This window comes from Cibotium barometz, chromosome 38, assembly GCF_041138505.1.
Source record: "Cibotium barometz isolate CiBa-2024 chromosome 38, ASM4113850v1, whole genome shotgun sequence".
Classification (NCBI taxonomy): domain Eukaryota; kingdom Viridiplantae; phylum Streptophyta; class Polypodiopsida; order Cyatheales; family Cibotiaceae; genus Cibotium; species Cibotium barometz.
This window is the reverse complement of record NC_141083.1, coordinates 8,045,603-8,066,432: the sequence shown is the minus strand read 5'-3', so window position 1 is coordinate 8,066,432 and position 20,830 is coordinate 8,045,603. Positions and strand designations below refer to the sequence as shown.

General features: G+C 40.4%; 1 long non-coding RNA gene across 1 annotated transcript; it reads left to right on the top strand.

Moving 5' to 3' along the window:
• The first annotated feature begins 771 nt into the window (after positions 1-771).
• LOC147616300 (uncharacterized) lies at positions 772-7,854 on the top strand. Its single transcript, XR_015262477.1, has 3 exons — positions 772-950; positions 1,036-1,259; positions 7,378-7,854. It is a non-coding gene; the product is annotated as an uncharacterized LOC147616300 (long non-coding RNA).
• Positions 7,855-20,830: the final 12,976 nt, after the last annotated feature.

Genomic DNA, 20,830 nt, shown 5'->3' with positions numbered 1-20,830 from the left:
CATATCATCATTGGACACATCAACACTTCATGCATGCTCAAAGAGTTGATCAATCTGAAATTCATCCTCATCACCTAGATCAATCGGCCAATCACTACAATCAATTTATGATTTCCAATCACCTTAACGAGTCCAAGGAGAGAGAGAGAGAGAGAGAGAGAGAGAGAGAGAGAGAGGCAGACCTTGTTAAGATTCGAAATGGAAGCCTCCTATTCCTGCCCACCAAAGAGAGCCACAGAGAATGGCAGTGTGTCTGGTCTTTACATGCTGAGACCACCGAGATGGATGATGCTTGAAGGGTCGTTACTTGCACACATCCCTTTAGGTGCTTGACCACCGACTGTAGCCATGATTAGTCATTGACGATGCCCAACCAAACTCTCTGGCATCCCCATACCACCACTCACCCTCTTCCGCACTACTGCACCCATCAAAGCCCCCGTCTTCATCACTGCAATGAAATCCATCTTTGAATTCAACCATAAAGACCGTGGGTAAGATCATAAAGTAGGATTGCCAAGTGTTGACTTGGAATTATCTTCATAAATATATTTATATGGCTATAAAATATATATTTTTGGATTATTTGGGTATATATATATAAATATACACACACACACACGCATGCACGCACACACAATTCACAAAAGTGAGTATCAACATCAATTCACAATTAACAAAAGTGATTCTCTCTGTGTCTCTCTCTCTATTTTTAAGTAGCATCTTCGTTTTTTGCGGAAAAAATAATTTAAGAATCCATTAGTTTTTTTTCCCATTTTTAAAAAACTGTGGCTTCATGAAAGGCATTTAAAAAAACTAAACGATTTCCTTCGTCTGTCTAGAAGTTGCCGCAATTTCTTGGAGTTCAAAGCACCAGATCGCGACCATAGGCATGGACAGAGGTAGATGAAAATCATGCCGAGTTTACTGGCAATACTCATCATTCACAGGTAAAAACCCTCTCTTCTTCTCAAAATTAGGGTTCTTTTTCGTGTTTTTTCTTTAATATGTGTCTGTGTTTCCTTGTACCACAAGGAGGAGCTGCCAAATTGACCAAAGCAAGCATGCCTTCAACTCCCAGGTTTAAGAGGAGTGGCAAGGGCTTTCATAGAAGGTCTACAAGCAGGACCCATTGCCCAGTCTCTATGCATGCGTACGATGGAGGCTCACTCGTGCAAATATCATCATCTTCAAGAAAAGGGCGAGTAACAAGAGAGCTCAGCTCAGCGTTCGATCTCAACCTATCGAATATATGGCTGGTAAATCAATCTAACTATGTATATGGCAAAATCCCTATATTCTGATTTCTCCTTTGATAGATGCAAAACACACACCTTTTGCTCAAGGCATGGTTATAGCAATGGTGCTCGGCATTGTAGACCCCCATATATATAGAAGGGCCACAAGAGTTTGATTACACCTTTGGGAGCATTGGATCTTTGGTAATATTTGTCAGAGTTGCAAGCATAGATTCCATGGCAACACTTTTGTCTAGTATTTGTGACCTGCTGTAACACAAGGTTTGTTTCCTTACCTCTGACTAGAGGGTTCAGATCATGTATTTTCAAGGATGATTTACACTACATGCATATAATGTTGTTTTATATTTTTCTAATTATAAGCAAGATATTTGTATGTGGTTATTATAGGCTTATGTGGTAAAGAAACTTTTTAGACTGGTAGACGTGAGGCAGTTGAGCACCACACTACTTCTTTGGCATGCAATGGAGAATCACGTCCTTATAATGCAATATGCTTCTGTGAAATCGTGTTGCTGCTTCACAAGCGTGGGTCACATTGTAGGATATTTCCAATTGTAGCTAAGCTATTATTTTAGGTGGATTCAAATTATCCTATTATTTCCAATATAGCCAGAAGGTGTGTTCAGGATAGATGACAGAGAACAACAAGGAAGAGCGTGTGAGAGTTCAGTTAAACTGTGGCATCGTGCCATAAGACATTGATATACATTATTTGGCGGGGCTAATCAAGATGCAACACTTTTTGCTTTGTGTTCTCATGTAATGATGAATTTGAAATTGATGTTAATGCTATCATGATTAACCTAAATTAGGGTGAGGCTATATCATGACAAGAGTGTTGATAACTTTCTGCACATATGTTGTTAGCAACCTTGGGGTGAATGGGTATGGTTATAATGAAACTTGGTTGGGGCTCTATTGAGAGTATGTGAGTGAATAAAAGGTGGGGTGACCAAGGATCTACATGAGGTAGCTTATATGTGTATGTAAGGAATGAGGCAAATTGTCATGTGCAGGGTGGCAAAGGTTAGCCATTAGTCATATAGAGTCTCGCGTAATTTGTGAGAGCTCTATGGTCAGGAGCCTGGATCTAGTGCAGACGTGCACCTGCTTCATGCAGTCGAGGCCGGCAGCAGTCTCGAGGCCCACGAGGATAGCTTCGTGGCGGTATGGGATGTCACGAGGTAGAGATTGGTCGGTACGTCCATCTAGTTAGCTCAGCTTGTGGCTCGGTGGGGACAGCCAAGTCTTTGACAGGTACGTCAGTTACTGTACTTTCTCGCCCTAGTACATGTTCTGATTGTTTGTTCAACTCTAAAGTTTTTGGCTTGCATGATCTTCTCCGAGTTTATGGAGAAGTGAATGGCCATAAAATCCACATTCTTCTAGACCCTGGCAGCTCACACAACTTTGTTAACTACAAACTTGTGTAGAAATTGAGTCTTGATACGACACCTAGCGATCATACCTATGAGGTACGCCTACCTGCGGGCCGGCAAGTATGGGATCGAAAACTGGAGATGCTACCAATGGTCCAATCCGGATTCAGGACTACAAAGATACTTTGGAATGCTATATTATGCACCTAGAACATGTAGACTTGTTATTAGAGATTGAGTGGTTTAAGACTCTTCAAGTCCAGATAGATTGGTCTAGTGATATTTTTTCTTTTCAACATAGGAACACCCAGTATAGTATCTTAGGTGATTGTATACATCCCTCTCAGGGACCTCTTGTAAATACAGTTGATTTTGAAAATATAATGGATTCTTCTTTGTATACCGCTTTCCATTGTGTATTGATTCCACTTTCTTCATTTCTCATACCTTCTATGGATGTCAATGAATTAAGTGTATTTGAAAGCAAAGAATTACAGAAGATACTTGATTCATTTCAAGATGTGCTTACCACCTAAAAGGGCAGTAGATCATCGTATTGACTTGATCCCTGGTGCTCATCTTGTTAGTATTCCACCTTACAGAATGAGCCAAGCTGAGAAAGATGAGTTGGCTAAACAACTCGAAGATTATCTGAGGATGGGTCAGATCCGTCCAAGTAAATCACCTTGGGGTGCACCAGTGTTGCTTAGGAGAAAGGACAACACCTGGCGAATGTGTAAAGATTACAAGAGATTGAAAAGTTGACAATTAAGAACCGTTATCCTCTCCCTAGATCAAATGACCTGATTGACCGGTTAGCAGAAGCGAAATATTTCACGAAGATAGATTTACGTACTGGCTATCACCAGATACGTATTGATGAAAGGCACGTCGAAAGAACCGTCTTTCGGACTAGGTATGGCCATTACGAGTTTCTCGTATTACCTTTTGGGTTAACCAATGCTCCAGCCACTTTCCAGCAACAAATGATGAACGATCTTTTTCGTGAACATTTAGGAAAATTTGTGGTTGTGTTCCTAGATGATATTTTGATATATAGTCGTACTCTTGAGGATCATGTTAGACCCCTCACGATTGTCTTATCTATTTTAAGACAGAATCGACTATATGCTAAGTTAAGTAAATGTGAGTTTTTTATAACAGACATCATTTACTTTGGACACAAGATCACTAGAGATAAATTGAGCATTGACTATGACCGAGTTCAGAAGGTTCTGGATTGGCCTATACCACGAACAGTGAAACAACTTCGTTCTTTTCTCGGGTTTGTTGTTTTTCTTCGGAAATCTGTGCGGGAGTACTCTCAGCTCATATTACCGATGACCGACTTGTTGAAAGGTCGTGGACGTAAGTCAAATCCTCCTATCACTTGGAATAACGATTTGGATATGGCCTTTAGACTTTTGAAAGATAAAGTCAAGGAAGCACCTATCTTAGCATTATTCGATCCTAGTCGGCCTTATGTTCTTGAAACTGATGCCAGTGACTATGCCATCGGGGCTGCTCTATTTCAAGATGGTAGACCTGTTGCTTTTGAAAGTAAAAAGCTAGACGGCACTCAATTTCGTTGGCCAACGCTTAAGAAGGAGCTTTATGATGTGATTTACGCTCTCAAGGTTTGGAGACATTATTTATATGGCTTCCAAGTTTGTGGTATTGACTGATCATCAGTCAATCAAGTATGTATGTGATGCGGATGATTTGAGAGGAAGGAAAGCTCGTTGGGCTGAGTTAATGCAAGATTTTGATTTTGAGATTCGTTATCGAAAAGGGTCCATGAATAGTGTTGCAGATACGCTTAGTCGAATTAGAGAGGTGAATACTTTGTCGTTCATTGAGATTTCTACTGACTTATTTCAGTCATTGAGAGGGCTTTGCAGGACTGATAGTTATTTTGGTCCATTTTGGCAGAAGATCCAGGACGAGAGCTCATTGATTGACCAAGGCTCGATGACTGAGCAGCTTTCCATTCAGGTTGCAGGAGGCCAGTGGATGATTCGGAATGGTTTACTATTCCGTAATGACAAAATTTGTGTACCACATATCCTGGACATTAGGTCCAAGATTCTTAAGGAGTGTCACGACGCCCCTTCTGCTAGACACCCTGGGGTACACAGGACATTATCGTTAGTGAAACATACTTTTTATTGGCCAAAGATGAAAGGGTATGTAGAAGATTATGTTCTCAAGTGTCAAGTTTGTCAAGCAAATAAAGCTGAACGCTTTAGACAGGTTGGGTTGTTGCATCCTTTGCAAATCCCAGGTAATAAATGGGAAAGTATTTCCATGGATTTTATTACCGGATTGCCAAGAACACATCAAGGCCACGATTCTATTTGGGTTTGGTAGATCGCTTGACAAAAATGGCTAGATTTTTACCGACCCGGAAGACCATTACAGCTACGCAATTAGCACGGCAGTTTATCAAGCAATTGTTTAGACTGTACAGGTTATCCCAGGACATGGTCAGTGATGGGGACTCTTAAGTTTACGAGTGATTTTTGGAAACTTGTTTTTGAGAAGTTGGAAGCAACTTTGAATTTGAGTTCCTCAGATCATCCTCAATCTGATGGCCAGACTGAAAGAGTGAATCAGATTTTGGAGAATATGCTTCGAGCATATGTATCCAAAAGATAGAGTTCATGGGAGGATTATCTTCCTATGTTAGAATTTGCATATAACAGTACTAAGCATACGAATACAGGTTTTAGTCCTTTCATGCTTATGTATGGTTTTCAACCTAGATCACCTGTTACAATGAGATTCTCATGACTTCAGCATGATGCAGCACGGAATTTTTTACAAGATATACAAGAAATGTTACTAGTTGTAAAGGAATCTATTAGAAGTGCTCAAGACCGAGACAGATTTCATTCTAATAGACATCATTCACCTAGAGAGTTCTCTGAAGGAACGATGGTGTATTTGTGAGTTCCGAAAGATTCCGAGACTTTACAGACAGGTCGATCTCCGAAATTATCCCCTAGATACTATGGACCATTTCGTATTACACGACGGATTGGTTCAGTTGCATATGAATTGGATTTGCCTTCTCATGTGAAAGTTCATCCTGTATTTCATGTCAGTAGACCTAAGGAAGTACTGGGTGGAACAGACCAGTTAGTTACTCCTCAAGAAATCATAGATGTTGAGGACATGACATTTGTTCCACACGAACTTGAAAAGATTCTTGGATTTCGTGAAAGAAGATTGCGTAATATGCTTATCACGGAATACAAGATCAAGTGGAAGGATCGTATTGAGGAGGACGCTACATGGGAGACATTGACTACTCTTCAGAGAGATTACCTTGGCTTTTTAGTGAGCTCAGGAGTGAGCTCTTAGAGGAAGGGGAGTATGTCATGTGCACAGTGTGTATCTACCGTGTGCTACACGCACACAAGACCAGCTTCGAGGTTTGGGGAAGCTTGGAGCTAGCCAGGCTGATTGGCAAGCTGAGTTAGGGATAGACTAACGGGCGGGCACCCAAGTATGGACGGGCGGGCGTCCAAGTGTGGCGTCCAATGACCGGCCAAGAGCCTATAAAGGGTGGCCAAGGTTAGTCATTAGTCATATAGAGTCTCGTGTGATTTGTGAGAGCTCTATGGTCAGGAGCCTGGATCTAGTGCAGACGTGCACCTGCTTCATGCAGCCGAGGCCGGCACCAGTCTCGAGGCCCGCGAGGGTAGCTTCGTGGTGGTATGGGACGTCACGAGGTAGAGATTGGTCAGTACGTCCATCTAGTTAGCTCAGCTCGTGGCTCGGTGGGGACAACCAAGTTTTGTGGGCTTGCCCACGGCTGTCGAGGTTGGGAGGTGAGTCAAGCCTGCACCCCCTTCTTGTTTGTTTGTTTTGTTTGCAAGTTTCGAGTCTTGTACCAGGAGCGTTCTACGAGGAGATCCTTTGGGGATTTGACACAAATAGTAAGAGACTTTATGTCCGAAGCTAAAAGAGAAATGTGATGACCACAAAAGAATGTTGGTTGTATGCAGTTGTTCTGTTCGTAGTAGGCAAGAGCAACATATAAGGAATGTGTGCGTGTGGTTTATAAGGAATGAGGCATACAATAAGAGACTTTATAAGTGTGTCCAAAGCTAAAAGAGGAATGTGATGACCTCAAAAGAATGCTTGTTGTATGCACCTGCTTTGTTCTTAGTAGGCAAGAGCAACATATAAAGCTGAGGACTAGTTGGTTTGAACTAAGGAGTGTGTTTCGATATGCTAGTATGCTCGATGGTTTTTTAAAAGATATGTGTAGCTTTATATGTTTTATTTCATTACTTTTGGCATCAAATGTACGTGGGAAGAGAACATGCAGATATGGGATCAAATGCACATCACAAGAATGTTGGCAATTTGGTTGGATTTTGATTTGAACAAGGGGATCAAATGTTTCTCTATGAGTACATGGCACATGGTAGTCTCCGAGACTCTCTTTTGGTGACGACTTTGGTAAGTGACCTTAGCGTTGCTCTGCATACACAAATGAAAGTGTGGCCTTGCTCTACATACTCATATGAAATGCAATTTAACCCTAGCCTTGCTCTGCATACACAGATGACTGTAAATGAAATCTTTAATTTTTCTTGTGATAACATGCCACTTGCCAATAACATGCACACAGATAAATTGGATCTTACAGCATCTATCTTGCTAAGCGTACATGTAGGCTACAAGAAAGGAAGCTTTAGCTACAGACAATGATACTTTTGCAGGGGAAGTGATTGTAAAGAAGAGCTTCCAAAATTGGAAAGTACACCTGCATCAAGCAAGTTAGAAAGTGCAGACCTCATGGTGGAGGATTTTTTGAAAGCAACATAGGATTTCATCACCGGGCTGTGTATCATTTGGTTGAATACAATCTGAATGAATGTATAATGGCAGCATCATGATGCTTGTCTTGTAGGCATACTAGAGGCTTATGCTCTGTATGTTAGAATTTTATGTACATCTCATGTGTGGGAACAGGCACTTATATTGAGGCCCCAGTATTTTCTTATGGTTGCATGAACTGATTTATGACCAGGCCAGGTCCATGGAGCCAGTCAGCCAACTCTCCCTTGCCTAAATAAAGGCATCCTTTCCCTTGTTGTATTAACCATTCCCAGTGCATTTGTATTGTCGCCCATTTGTTGGTTGCTTCAACCCCTCGTAATCTCTTTGCTATGATAACAGAACTTGATCATTGCCTACTTTGTACTGTCAAGGTATGAGTGACCTTCTCTCACCCTTTATGGCCCTTCTTGATAAAGATTATGAGGCCTTTTTGTGCTTTGCCCAATTCATGAATACAGCTCGATTCTTGTTTAAGATTTTAATTAAAAATTCATATATTTTATCATTTTAACTAATACAATTATTTCAAAGTAAATATTATGTGTGTGTGACATTGGAGTTCTCTTTTATAATCTTTAATTAACTTTAGAGTGCTATTTTTTAGTGTGAATAATTTAAGCTTGCTCATGATCATTGTACTATTTTTATAATCATTTAAAAAATTGTTATAAATATACTGAGAGGTATTTTGTAAGGATAAAATATATATAGGAAAAGTGTTAACTAAGAGAAGTATAGATAGTTTAGATCTCTATATAGTTAACTTTCACTAGAACGTTATCTATACGTGAAAAAAATGACAATTTCCTAGATACAAATGAACATAACTAGGAAAAGTGCAAACTAGAACATTTACTAGATAGCCTAACTAGGAAATTGTCCTTTTTTTTTTTTTCTATATAGAGAATGCTTGAAACCCCCTTGTGAAATGATTGGCCCAACAATCTCCTCATTATAGTATTGCTGAAAAGTCACCCAAGGTGGTTGGCTGTCATTTAACGACAAAGGATCGTGGCAAGCAGAGTTTGGTGTTGTGCACTACTGTTTACCCTAAACACATAGCAAAGCACCCTCCTATAGAGAGGCCAAAATGAACAATGTCTGCATATTGAAGAAGGCGCTTATAGAGAGGCCAAAATGAACAATGTCTGCCTACAAAAAACAACCAAAAGTGCCATGGTCCATATCACTCTTGCAAAAAACGACACCCATTTACCAGCTTCTAAAAAAACCAATCCCATCTACAAGTTTATTTTTTCTATTATTTTATCTTTTAAAAATTAAGAGAACGTTTTCAGATAACCTTTCCTCTCGCCACTAACCTTATTATCATTATAATTTTAAATATTCTAACCATTCCTTTACACCCATTAATCCCCCCCCTTCCCATTAACACCCCCATCCCCTTTATACACACACATCCCCCTTCCTACACAACCATTAACACCTCCGTCACCCCTCACTAACTACCCTGCACCCTCATTTCACTTTTCAAAAAATACATCAAATATATATATATATATATATATATATATATATATATAACACTAACCTCCCTTTCTCCAATTACTTTATTTTTACAAAAAAAAATATTTCCTTTTTTTTTTTGCCCACCTCCAATTTTGTACTCATTGCCATCTCATTCGCCACATTCGCGGGACCAGATGTGGGGGGATGTTAACCCCTTTTCATACACCATAGCTTAGCACTACATACCCTCTCCACATGATGGGCACATATCCTATATTTTTCATAGGATACTTGGGTAACATTGAGCTTCATGTATACCTTTTTGTGGACTCACCTATGCTCACCATGTGACACTTTTCCGTAAGGGATGGCCCTATATTTAACTATATATAGAGAGAGAGCATGGGTAAGGGAGTACTCACTTTTCCTCTAGTCCAAGTTGTGGAGTCCATCTTGTGTTCTTTCACTTTAAATAGGATTAAGTCTTGTGCTCCCCTCTCTCATCTTAGACGTTGAGGTATCTCCTTTTAGGGTTTGCTTAGGGTTAAGTGAGGGAGGTTTTCTTCTTGCCCATGAGAGAACTAAGGTATGTTATTTTGGGCATGGCTTGCTCACTCTTGAGCACTCCCCATGTGTGTGAGGCATGTGGTTGAGAACTTGTGTGTGGGTTTGCCAATTTCTCATTGCCATGTGTGTCATTTTCTTGAGCTTAGGCTTGAGAGTGAGAGGTAAGTGTGGAGTGATAATGTGTAGTGATAGTGTGAGTGATATGTGAGTTGCTTTCCTTTTTCTTTTTATGTTAGGTTCATTCCTCTCGTTACCTTATTTCCATTAGATTAGCCTATTTATCTAGACTAAGAACATAGATTAGCACATTTATCATTCTTTTATTTTTTCTTGAGGGTTTGCATGAGAGACAAGCTCGAGTGCCTCCCATGGGTATTCCATTGACTCGCGAATGCCCTGATTAGAGAGCCCCTTACTAGTAGCTTAAAACTCTAGGAGAGCTCAAGTAGGTATACTTGTTGAATATATGTCTCAGTACTTGGAGTACTTGTGGCATAGTCATAACAGATGTTGGAGGTCTTCAATAGATCTACAAACCTTACATAGAATGAATAGATTTGACAAAGATAGCATTGAATGTAGAATGCCAAGTGAAGGGATTTCTAGCTCTCCCTTTCTAAGAAGAGAGACCACTTTCCCTTTGGTGAATTCAATTGGGTGAATTTAAAAAAGTTGTTACCTATTCCAGTCCCCCTTGTTAATGATGGCCCCCCTTGCTAATGATGGTCTCCACTTCAAACTTAAGAATGCCAGTTGGAAGCAATTGCTGAACCCAAAATAGTGGAAAAACATATTTCTACAAATCTAGACGAAGAGTACTACAGAAAAAAAAGTAATCTCCTTTAGTTGAACATGGCTTTATAGTTTAGGATTTAGAATGGTTTATGCAAAGGATGCCAAACAAGGAAGTCCAATCCATTAATCATATGCTCATCACTTGCAAAGATAAGAAAGGTTTTACGAGACTTTGTCTACACACTAATCCAACATGTTCATAACTATACTGGACGAGGAAGTCCTATTAGGGGAAACTTATAGAAACTCATGGAATGCATGACACTTGGAAATGACACATAAAATGTTATAAGGGTTGAAGCTCTTTGGTCCACTTAGATTTAAAGAAATTTTGTTATATTTCAAGGTCCTTTTGTTAATCCCTTGGTTTTCACAAATTGCTTAGCTCTAGATCAAGGCGAACAAGACTAATCAAATGCAAATTGAGTCTCTTTGGAAGGAAGCTCTCTCTGAACTAAATACCCCACGTTTAAACTCAACATTTTACAAATATTGATGCCATATTTATTGGCATGGCCAAAAATATGTACAAAGTTAATAGAGCGGCTCTCCATTTTCTTAGATCTACATCCATGCCTTCATCCACATTTTGTTGTAACTTATCAGAGAAATAACTCTATTTTAGATCTTCCAAAGAAACCAATCATAAGAATTTTCCTAGTATAAAATCTTGTGGAGTGAAATTCTAGAAAATAACTCCAACCAAGTGGCATAGTGCGACTAAAGCATTTTGGTGACGTGTTTATATATGTTGTGATACTCTTCTATAGTTTCAAGTTTGTATTTTCAATAAGAGGATAAGTATTAGTAGTTTTCCTATATATGCTCATGTTCGCATTAATGACATCATCAATGCATACATCATCATATCAACTTGAAAAATATAACCTAAGGTTCTTTGCATATAAGAACTTTTGCGCACAAAATATATGCTCATGAGAAAACCATGAGTGATCTGAAATATGTTCCTTTTTGGTGTGTGCTCTTTCTAATCATCTTTTTTAATTTTTAATATTATTTGTATTTTTATCGTATGTATATGTGCTATATTGCTGTATATGTTGGTGCGAGTTATATTGTCATGGGGCTAGCTTTTCTCAACAAGCTCCCTCCTCATATGGACATGAAATTTGTCAAGGAGTGAAATGTGGGGTTAAAAGTGATGATATTAGCATAAATCCCCCTTCTTAGTTCATGTCATACATTGACTTCACGGAAGATATTATAAGTTTTATGTAATTATCCTTTCCAACTTTTCTCCATCAATGTTTGTTGGTTAGAAATGCCCTTTGTTGCTTTTTGTGGCATATCGATCTCCAGCTTTAAGGGCAGTAAGGGGCTTTCATAAGACCAGATGGAGCTTATGGGTTCTTCCTTGTAAATAAGCTTTGGAGATGACACTTGTGGTATGGCAATTTCTATTTGCGTGTTGGGTTGCTCTAGGGAAACCAACAATGGGGTTTGGGCTTGGATAACCAACAAGGGTTTTGTAACATCTTGTGGAGTAGAAGCTTCCCCATCAATCACCCTACCTTGAGATAGGGTTTCTCTTAGGGATCCAATTCGAAGCCACCACTAAGAAGACTTGGGAATTAGCAAGTGGCAACAGTGAGGCTAGTGATATACATTTTTGTTTTGGGATCCAAATATAGCCAACGGTTACCCTCATAGTAGCCTTGAGCTTCTAATAAGCATTTAGGTATCCATTTTAGAGTAACCTGTAGTTTGGATTTTCTGCATCAATTATTTTGTTGAGGCCTTCTTCATGCTTGGTTAGTTGAGATGATACAGATGGAGAAATCTTGGAAACCCATTTTAAGCTAGATTTGGATTTCCACCTTTTAGCTCGTGTTATCAGTTGGTCCTTTTAACGTGGAGGTGTTTGTGGAGGGAAAAGAATCAAGAGTCTTTTGAATAGTAGACGATGAGGTGGAGGGGGTTTCTTTGGATTTGGTTGATGTTAAAGCTTCCTCCTCGTTCGAATTTTGATTAAGAGTGAAAGGTGGCAAGGGGTTATGAGAAATGTTCAACTGAGGCTTCACCCATAAAGACACGCCCTGTTGACCAGTCAATCATATACCTTGTAACTTTCATCCATGTGCGACCAAGTATTTCTGTTCAGGTAATGTTCTTGCAAGCATAACCAAGAAGTCTCCCACTAGGTGCTTGTTATCATAAAATATTTCAATTTGTAGTAGCTATTAGCAGATAAACCAACACAGTAAAGAAAGAATTAACATTAAACATAATGGTAAAATTAAACAAGAGACACTTGATTAATACATACTGTAGACGACATTACACAAATAATACGAAGATGAAAAATAAACTCTGTATTTCTCAATGCTCAGATAGTTAATTATCCCATCTTCATCCATGATTACAATAAGCGCTTGTGAGTGGGTACATAGTTTTCAACTTTGAGAAATAGAACAACACATATGACTACTGGAATCCTATGCCTAAACTACCCCTAAGCTAAGAGGTTGGTGACACTCTTATGGGTTATTGTGATTTAGGTTGGACAAGAGATTGTGATTCCATAAAGTGATTTCGTGGATGAAATCACTTTCTGAATATTATTTTTTGCTTGGTCCTGGTGCTTTCTCTTGGACTACTAAGAAGCAGCCTACAGTGGCATTTTCTTCTACAAAAGTTGAGTACTGGCAACTTATTTTGCTACTTGTGAAGCAGTATGGCTAAGGAGGATTTTAATGGACGGGAGTTCAGATTAGTGGGGCTACAAGCTTGAAATAAGGCAATTAGAGTTGCATGCTTATTACCAAGAACCCTGTGTTTCATGCTCAAATGAAGAACATTAAGATTCAGTATCACTCTGTGTGAGAGCTGATTGAAGATGAGATAGTGGAGTTGTACTATTCTATGGACTAGAACTATGCTGATATCTTCACCAAGGCTCTTGGGAAGGACGAGCTTACTTGGCATCTTCATCGACTTCGCGTTGGACCAAGAACATAATCTTTCTTTGGGTAGACATTGAGGGGGATGTTAGTATACACTCAATGCCCACCTTTCAGCATGTATCTCACATCTATGTTTGGTAAAGACCCCCATTATGAGGATAAGTCATTGGTGTTACATGTGTCTTTTGTGGGAACCCATCTTAGATGCTGATGAGGTCATTATTGTGACTATTGATGGTTAGGTGATGGTTAGGGGTACAAGTGTTTGCTGGGGCATAGGATAGTGCCTTGGCGGCTCGGGGTGGCAGAGGTCGAGGGGAAAGCTCATTATTAGTGGTGGGCATTGTGGTTGGTTGGCCACATTTTGATGACAGTGATCATGTCTATGCTACGTAACCACCTGTGTTGTATACGCACCTACTACCACAAAACTTTTAGCACTATATATAAACGTAGTTATCACAAGCTAATATATCTAATGTTTGTGAGTATCCATACTCTCTACACCACTTTTGCAGCACCATATATAGACATAGCTAAGATATCCAATTTTTGTTACGATTCATACACTCTACACTTAGTACTTCATTTATCTAAAGTCTATTTAGATAGCCATCTAAACTCTACTTGACAATGTATGGGTGGATAGCACTATTACATTATACCTCTCTCAAAATTTTAAATTCTATTGCATTATCTATTGCACTTGTCTTGTTTAGATAGCCATCTAATCTCTACTTCACAATGTATAAGTGGATAACACTATTACATTATACCTCTCGCACAATTTTAAATTCTATTGCATTATCTATTGCACTTTGTGTTGCTATCTATCTTTTCACTGTGCTATATTGTTATAAAATGACCTAGCCTAAGTGATACTTTTTGGGGAACACATTTTCTCTATGACCGAAATCTTACTCGGGGCTGTAAGAAAACCTTTTCAAGATATGACATGACTGATTAATTTCCCCTTACCCATGCAAAACACACATTTAAAAGGATTTAGGGATATTCTTTTTTCCCCACATCTAAGAAATATTTTCCTCAGATAGTCATCCACAAATATCTGTATGAATGTATGCAAGAAGACTAATAAACACTACATCATACACCGTTAAGAAGTGGCTCTGGGGACATTGCATAAGACGAATTTGTGCCTATTCTTCTCTCTGTTTAGCTTCCTCCATTTTCTCAATTTTGTTGAAATCTTATCACATAGACAATGATTCTACCTCTTCTTCAAAGTTGTCATAATATCGTTCTTGTATCTAACTATATTTCCCTCTAATAATCCTACTCCTTGTTCTTCTATAGATGCAATCCTAGTCTATAATGCAGTTTCTAAAGCTACCTAACACCTTCTATTCTCCCTAAATATATGTATTAACACAGCACTTGTTGTGACTTCCCAGTCTTTACATTCTCAAGTCCACTTTAGCCTACAAGCTATGCGAGTACACTTGGCCTGGTCATCAGTGCAATCTCATCAAGCCTTCTACTTGTCAATGGTGAGTTGCTACATCAAATCAATGCAAGCATTAAGAGTTCTACTTGTCAATGGTGAGTTGCTACATCAAATCAATGCATGCATGGTTAATTTTCTTGCTTATGACAAGATTTGTGGTTTTTCTCATTAACCCTAAATCCTTGCCATGAGTCACTTCCTCAACATGCTCATGTGTTGATTCCATGCCATTGGAATGCATTGACACTAGCCACATAGCATTCACATAGTGATTTATTATTTTTTGTCTCATGAAAGCCTAATTTCCATGAAGCATTGATGCTATTTCCATGCCATTGGTGATTGATTGCATCATTCCTATGTCACATTGATAGTCGTTGGAATCATTCATAGCTATTTGGAAGTATTGGTCATCATTTTGTGAAATCTTGCCATCCACTTACATAATGGTAGAGATTGATGCTATTGGATCATTTTGGGATGCTTATAACATGCACATAAGGTCATATGTTCATACTTGAAGCTTATTTTAAGACTTCTAATATGGTCATGCTCATGTATGCCATGGCCTAGGCATAGTTTTGGTGTTGTGTTGTTGATGTGACAAGATTGGAGAAGCTACACATTACATAGGATCATGCATGGATATGATGATCAGGCATGAGTATGTATCGTATATTGTAAAAGCATGAGTCATGCTTTGTCTTGTAATAAGTGGCTTCATTTCATCTATTTGAAGCTTTTCACATATAACCTCACCTTGTACCTCACATTTCCAATTCATAGAATCTACAAATATATGTAAGGGAATCTACAAATATATGTAAGGGTACCCTTGGCATTGGAGGAGAGGCCTGGAGGAGAGGCCAAGGGAGAGCATGTTTTGAAATTTTGATGCCGTGATTGCTTTGGGAAAAGCAATACAAAGAGGGATTAGGTACTTGGATGTGAAGCTCATGTGAAGAGTTGGCCTCAACCCTTACCTTGGACATAAACATGGTAAGGGGGTGAGAAGGCTTGGCTGGAAGATCGACAAGCATCCAAGCACTTAATCAACTTGACATGAACTTGTATTGATTGCATTCAGGAAATGGGGCCTAAGTGATCATGGTACTGGTACAAGTCATGAGGATGTATACCATTGATTTGGTTTGATATGCAATGGATGTGGCAAAGTTTGGCTCTTGATGATATATATTGTGTTGGGCATTGGATAGTGGAGATTTGGCACCGAACGTAAAGGAGAGGCGGCCAAATTTTTGTTAAGATCCATGCATAGCTATGCAGGGAATTTTGGAAGAGGCTAGCAACGGACGAGGAAGGGGAAGGAGCCAATGGGAATGAGCAATGGGAATGAGATGGTAAGTAGACAGGCCACCGTGCATAGATAGGTTATTTTTTTCTCATGCTTTTTGTATGAGCTTGGCTCAATTTTTTTTGTCACACAGCAATTTAAATGATGTTTGTATGAATATTCATATCAATCCCATCATATTTATATGTAACTTTATGTCTTGTAAGTATGTTTTCTTTCAAAATCTCTCAAAAATCTGAGTACCTGTTGTGGTACAATGGTGGCAGAATAGGATAGATTGGGCTAGTAAAGTCAGTATAAGCATCGATATGATTGTTGATAATAACCCATTCTGTCGAGTTGGTATAAGGCTGGGTTCACAAGAGGGCGGTAGAAATGGGAGCCTAAAACCCCCATTTCCGGGTGGAATCTATCCTGTGCATGCTCTTCCGCCCCCCCCCCCCCCCAGTTCACACAGAGAGGTGGAAAAGCCTCTGTTCCATTCTTCTGCCGGCCACCCCAAGGTTCACACTGTGCCGGTGGAAAGAAGTTTAATTTACCTGCTAAACCTTAATAAAGAGAACCATATAAGAACACACTTGGACACAAAAATGGAATATTGCTTGTGCTACAAATCCAACTTTTCTCACTAATGCGTGCCTCGGCTACAAAATGGAATATTGCTCATTAATGGATGCTTGTGCTACAAATCCAACTTTTCTCACTAATGCGTGCCTCGGCTACAAATACTAGGTGGAAGATGATGATGAATCCATGTCCGCCAGCGCCTACTCACTAAATACTTGTTGAATATTCACTCTTGATTGCTCTCGATACATTGCCCTAGCAAGGTTGTCCCGTCTCTCTGAGCTTAAGCCAAGGTCACTAGCACCTTCATTGCCTCTTTGCGCACGCTCCATTGCCTCCTCAGTTTCGACTCCTCTCGTAGCTTTCGACTCCTCTCGTAGCTGGTAATTCCATCATTGAAGTAGTCGCACTTCTTCAATCCTCTTCTGCATGGCCCGAACGTGCTAATTCAGCTTCCGCCTCTCGTACCCATTCCATATCAAAAGCTTCTCCATGGCAAATACAAATGTTATGGAGCACAAGGCAAGCAGCAACAACATCTGGCACATATCGTAAATTCATGTCACACCTTTTCAATAAGATACGAAACCTAGCCTTAAGCATGCCAAATGCTCTCTCAACAGGCATCCCAGTGCTTGATTGAATGAAATTCCAATAATACTTCTTTCGTGACAAGCCTTCTTTGCATCCTTTGAAGGGCACTAGCATGTATGGTCGTGCCAGGTAAGCACAATCACCAACCAAACAAAAGTTTCCTAGTTCACCTCTTACACACCTTTACTTCTTGTGAAGTTTAAGGAGTCATGAATTGACCCAGCCCATCCTACATCATAGTTCCATATTGAACAATTCGAAGCTACGGTCAACTGCAACAAAATTGAATGGAACCCCTTTCGATTGAAGTAATCCACATGGTTGTCTTTCGGGGCGATGATAGGGATGTGGGAACCATCAATAGCACCAACAACAAATGGAATGCCTCGTATAGCCTCGAATTCACTAGCTACTATGGCAAGCCGTGAAGGTGAAGGCCACCTAATGTAGAGATCTCTAAGACCTGATGTGACAATTGCTTTGCAAAAGTCTATAACTATGCGACAGCTTGTGCTCTTTGCACAACCATGGAGATCACCTAACATTTCTAGGCCTGAACCTATAGCTAGCCTGCTAAGAGCTATTGCCACTCTGTTTTCAACAGATATTGCTTGCCGCATGTTTGTGCTCGTCTTGCTCATTGAGGGAGAAAGCTTTCCACAAAGGTAATGAAAAGTTTCTCTACTCACTCACAAGCGACGTTCAAACATGCTTGCATTGTATGCACTCAATAAGAAGTGTTCTAAAAAGCCTTGAGGTCATGGATAAGCCCAAGATCTCCTACGCTCATGACCCCTTCTACGGTTTGAAATCTTCCTAAAGTTGACAAAACGTGCCATGCATTGAGTTACATGGAGCCACGATTGGACTAATGCCTCATCATTATGCATGGTTGGTCCCTTAAGCAATTCATTGATAGCTAAGGAGCACAACCATGCACAATAGAGTGCAAACTCCTTAGACATGACCATTGGAACCTACAAGACAGTGGTTGACCACAAGAATATTAGCATGAGAATAAATAGCCAACGAAAATTAACAAATACTACACAACAAAACATTTGCAAGTTTGCATTTGGAAAACCCTAATGGGTGGAAACCTTGGATGACGAAAAAATTATAGAGTACACTACAAAACTCAAACACATAAAGCTGGATTCCTAGGAGTCATGTGCTACTTATCACGACTTTCAACGTACTTGAGGTATCCACTCATGGATGCATGCATTGCTGCCATGAGTTGAAGTTGCTCTCTCTCTAGGGCATCCTGACGGCTAGAATTATCCTTGAGATACTCCACTAGTTGCCGTCCAGTGTCCGCCATTTGAGCCAAGGACTCCTCAGCCTTAGGAGTACTTCGACGGATTGGAGGAACGGATGACTGGCCCTTCTCTAGTTCTTTGTCAACCTTGCCTTCAGTAGTGGAACAACCTACAAGCGGAACATCATCTAGTGGGGTGGATGAAGCATGGCTTAAAGGGGTGGATGTTGCTCTGTCGTGGTAGTATTCGTCCACCACATCGTACCATTTGCAAGTACGCCTCCTGTCATTGCCAGAAATGTTATTGTGAACTTTATCTATCCTATATTGTGCAAAAACTGCTTGAAATTTTTTGCGACAACCCTCACTATCTTTGTCGAAATCTGGATAAGTGGATGCAAGTTGTGTGGCAACCTTAGCCCACAAGTTAACCCCTTGTTTTACAAGATTATTAAAATCCTCATTCATCCCCCCCTAACATGAATCAACTGGTCAACCCAAAAGTCTTTCCACTTGCCCTTGCCACCTTTGGTGTCATTGTCATCGTCACCTCCCAAATCGACAACCACCTTCTTCTTGGAGGCCTTTGTCTTCTTGGATAGAGCTTGGCTATCCTGCACCACATCCTCATCCGTTTGAGACTTCCTCTTTGAAGGCTTTCCACGACCTTTGGTGGATTGAGAGGGCATGGAGTTAGGGCATGGGCTAGGCGATGGTTGAGGTGTGAAAGGAGAAGTTTGTGAAACCATAGGTGAATTAGGATTAGAGGCACAGGAGGTTGAGGTATGTAAGGAGATGGTTGTGGAACCATAGGTGAAATATTTTGAGAGGCACTTAGAGGAGGTGAGGTTTGTGGTGGTTGCGGAGTGATGCTATGGTTAGGAGGCCTAAATAAGAAGGAGGTGCCAGGGGAGGGAGAGGTAAGCATGGCGGTGAACCCATGAGGGGGCATTGGGAAAGGTGGATGGGAGAAAGGATAGAAGTTTGGTTGATGGAATGTGGCTTGGGAGAGAATGGCGTCGTCATCGTCCCTTTGGGAATCAATGAATTGGTTCGGCATGTTGGAGTCCATGGTACCTACAACATACAAGAAGAGAGAGAAGTTTAGCATACGCTCAATGCGTTCAACACAACCCAAGAAGCAAGTCGACATGTCTTCATTTGTCACCTTTTGTTCGGATGTAGCAATGCTCTCTCCAAGAGGAATCTACAATTACAAACCATTAGGACTTGTTTGGGGTCTTCTTGGGCCCTTTTATTTGGACACTTAGTAAAATGCTTAAAATGCTAATCAAGCTTTGACCAAGCTAGTGGCCTAGGCCTGAAAATGCATTTTTCCTTTTCTACAAAAAAGAAAATAGGCCAAAAGGTGATCTAATCATTAGATCTTCTGTCCTTGGGAAGGAATATGGACCTAACTACCTTTTTGTCTTGTAGTGAAGTACCTTTCACAAAGAATGTTTGAAAATTTTCGTCACTTTGTTCCCTCCCTTTTTGGAGGTGCTACAGATCCCACTCTCTCTCTACACTCTCTCTCTAAAACGCGTTTAGGGTATTTTACTTGGGTAAGGGCTTCTTTTTCTCTCTCTAGGAGCCATGGCCTGCAGATCTGGACCTCCTACTCCATCATCCTCTCCACCAGCTCTCATGGAAGAGCCACCAGCTCTCATGGAAGAGCTCACCATCCCCTCTTGTGAAGGTACAGATCTACACATCCTTACAAGCTGAAGCTCTCCATCTCCATCACTAGCAAGCTCTCCATATCTATCATCCTCTCCACCAGCTCTCATGGAAGAGCTCACCATCCCCTCCTGTGAAGGTACAGATCTACACATCCTTGCAAGCTAAAGCTCTCCATCTCCATCACTAGCAAGCTCTCCATATCTATCTCCTCAAGGCCTCCATTTCCATCTCTGTATCCATCTGCATCTCCTCCACCTCCATCTCCATCACCATCTCCATCTTCATCTCCTCCATCACCATCCACATTTCCATCCTCCACCTCCATCCTCCATCTCCATCATCTCCATCACCATCCACATTTCCATCTCTGTATCCATCTACATCTCCATCTCCATTTGCTAGGTATAATGGCTCTACGGGACATCACCAACAAGCAATCAAAGTTTCGCTTGCACGTGGACTTAGACGAGGAGTATGCCACAATGCGAAGTAATCGAACGAAGGGATGTATTCCTGCTAAGGTGCTACGACTTCAAGGTGCAAAAGCCATTGATCTTTGGACTGATGGAAGCATTTATCCCCTTGATCCACAGACTGGTGCACCTCCCCCTTTTCGTAATATCACGCAGGTCGTACGCTTCTTGGGTGATGGTTATAATGGTTTCTTAGGGTACTGTCAGAGGCTCTA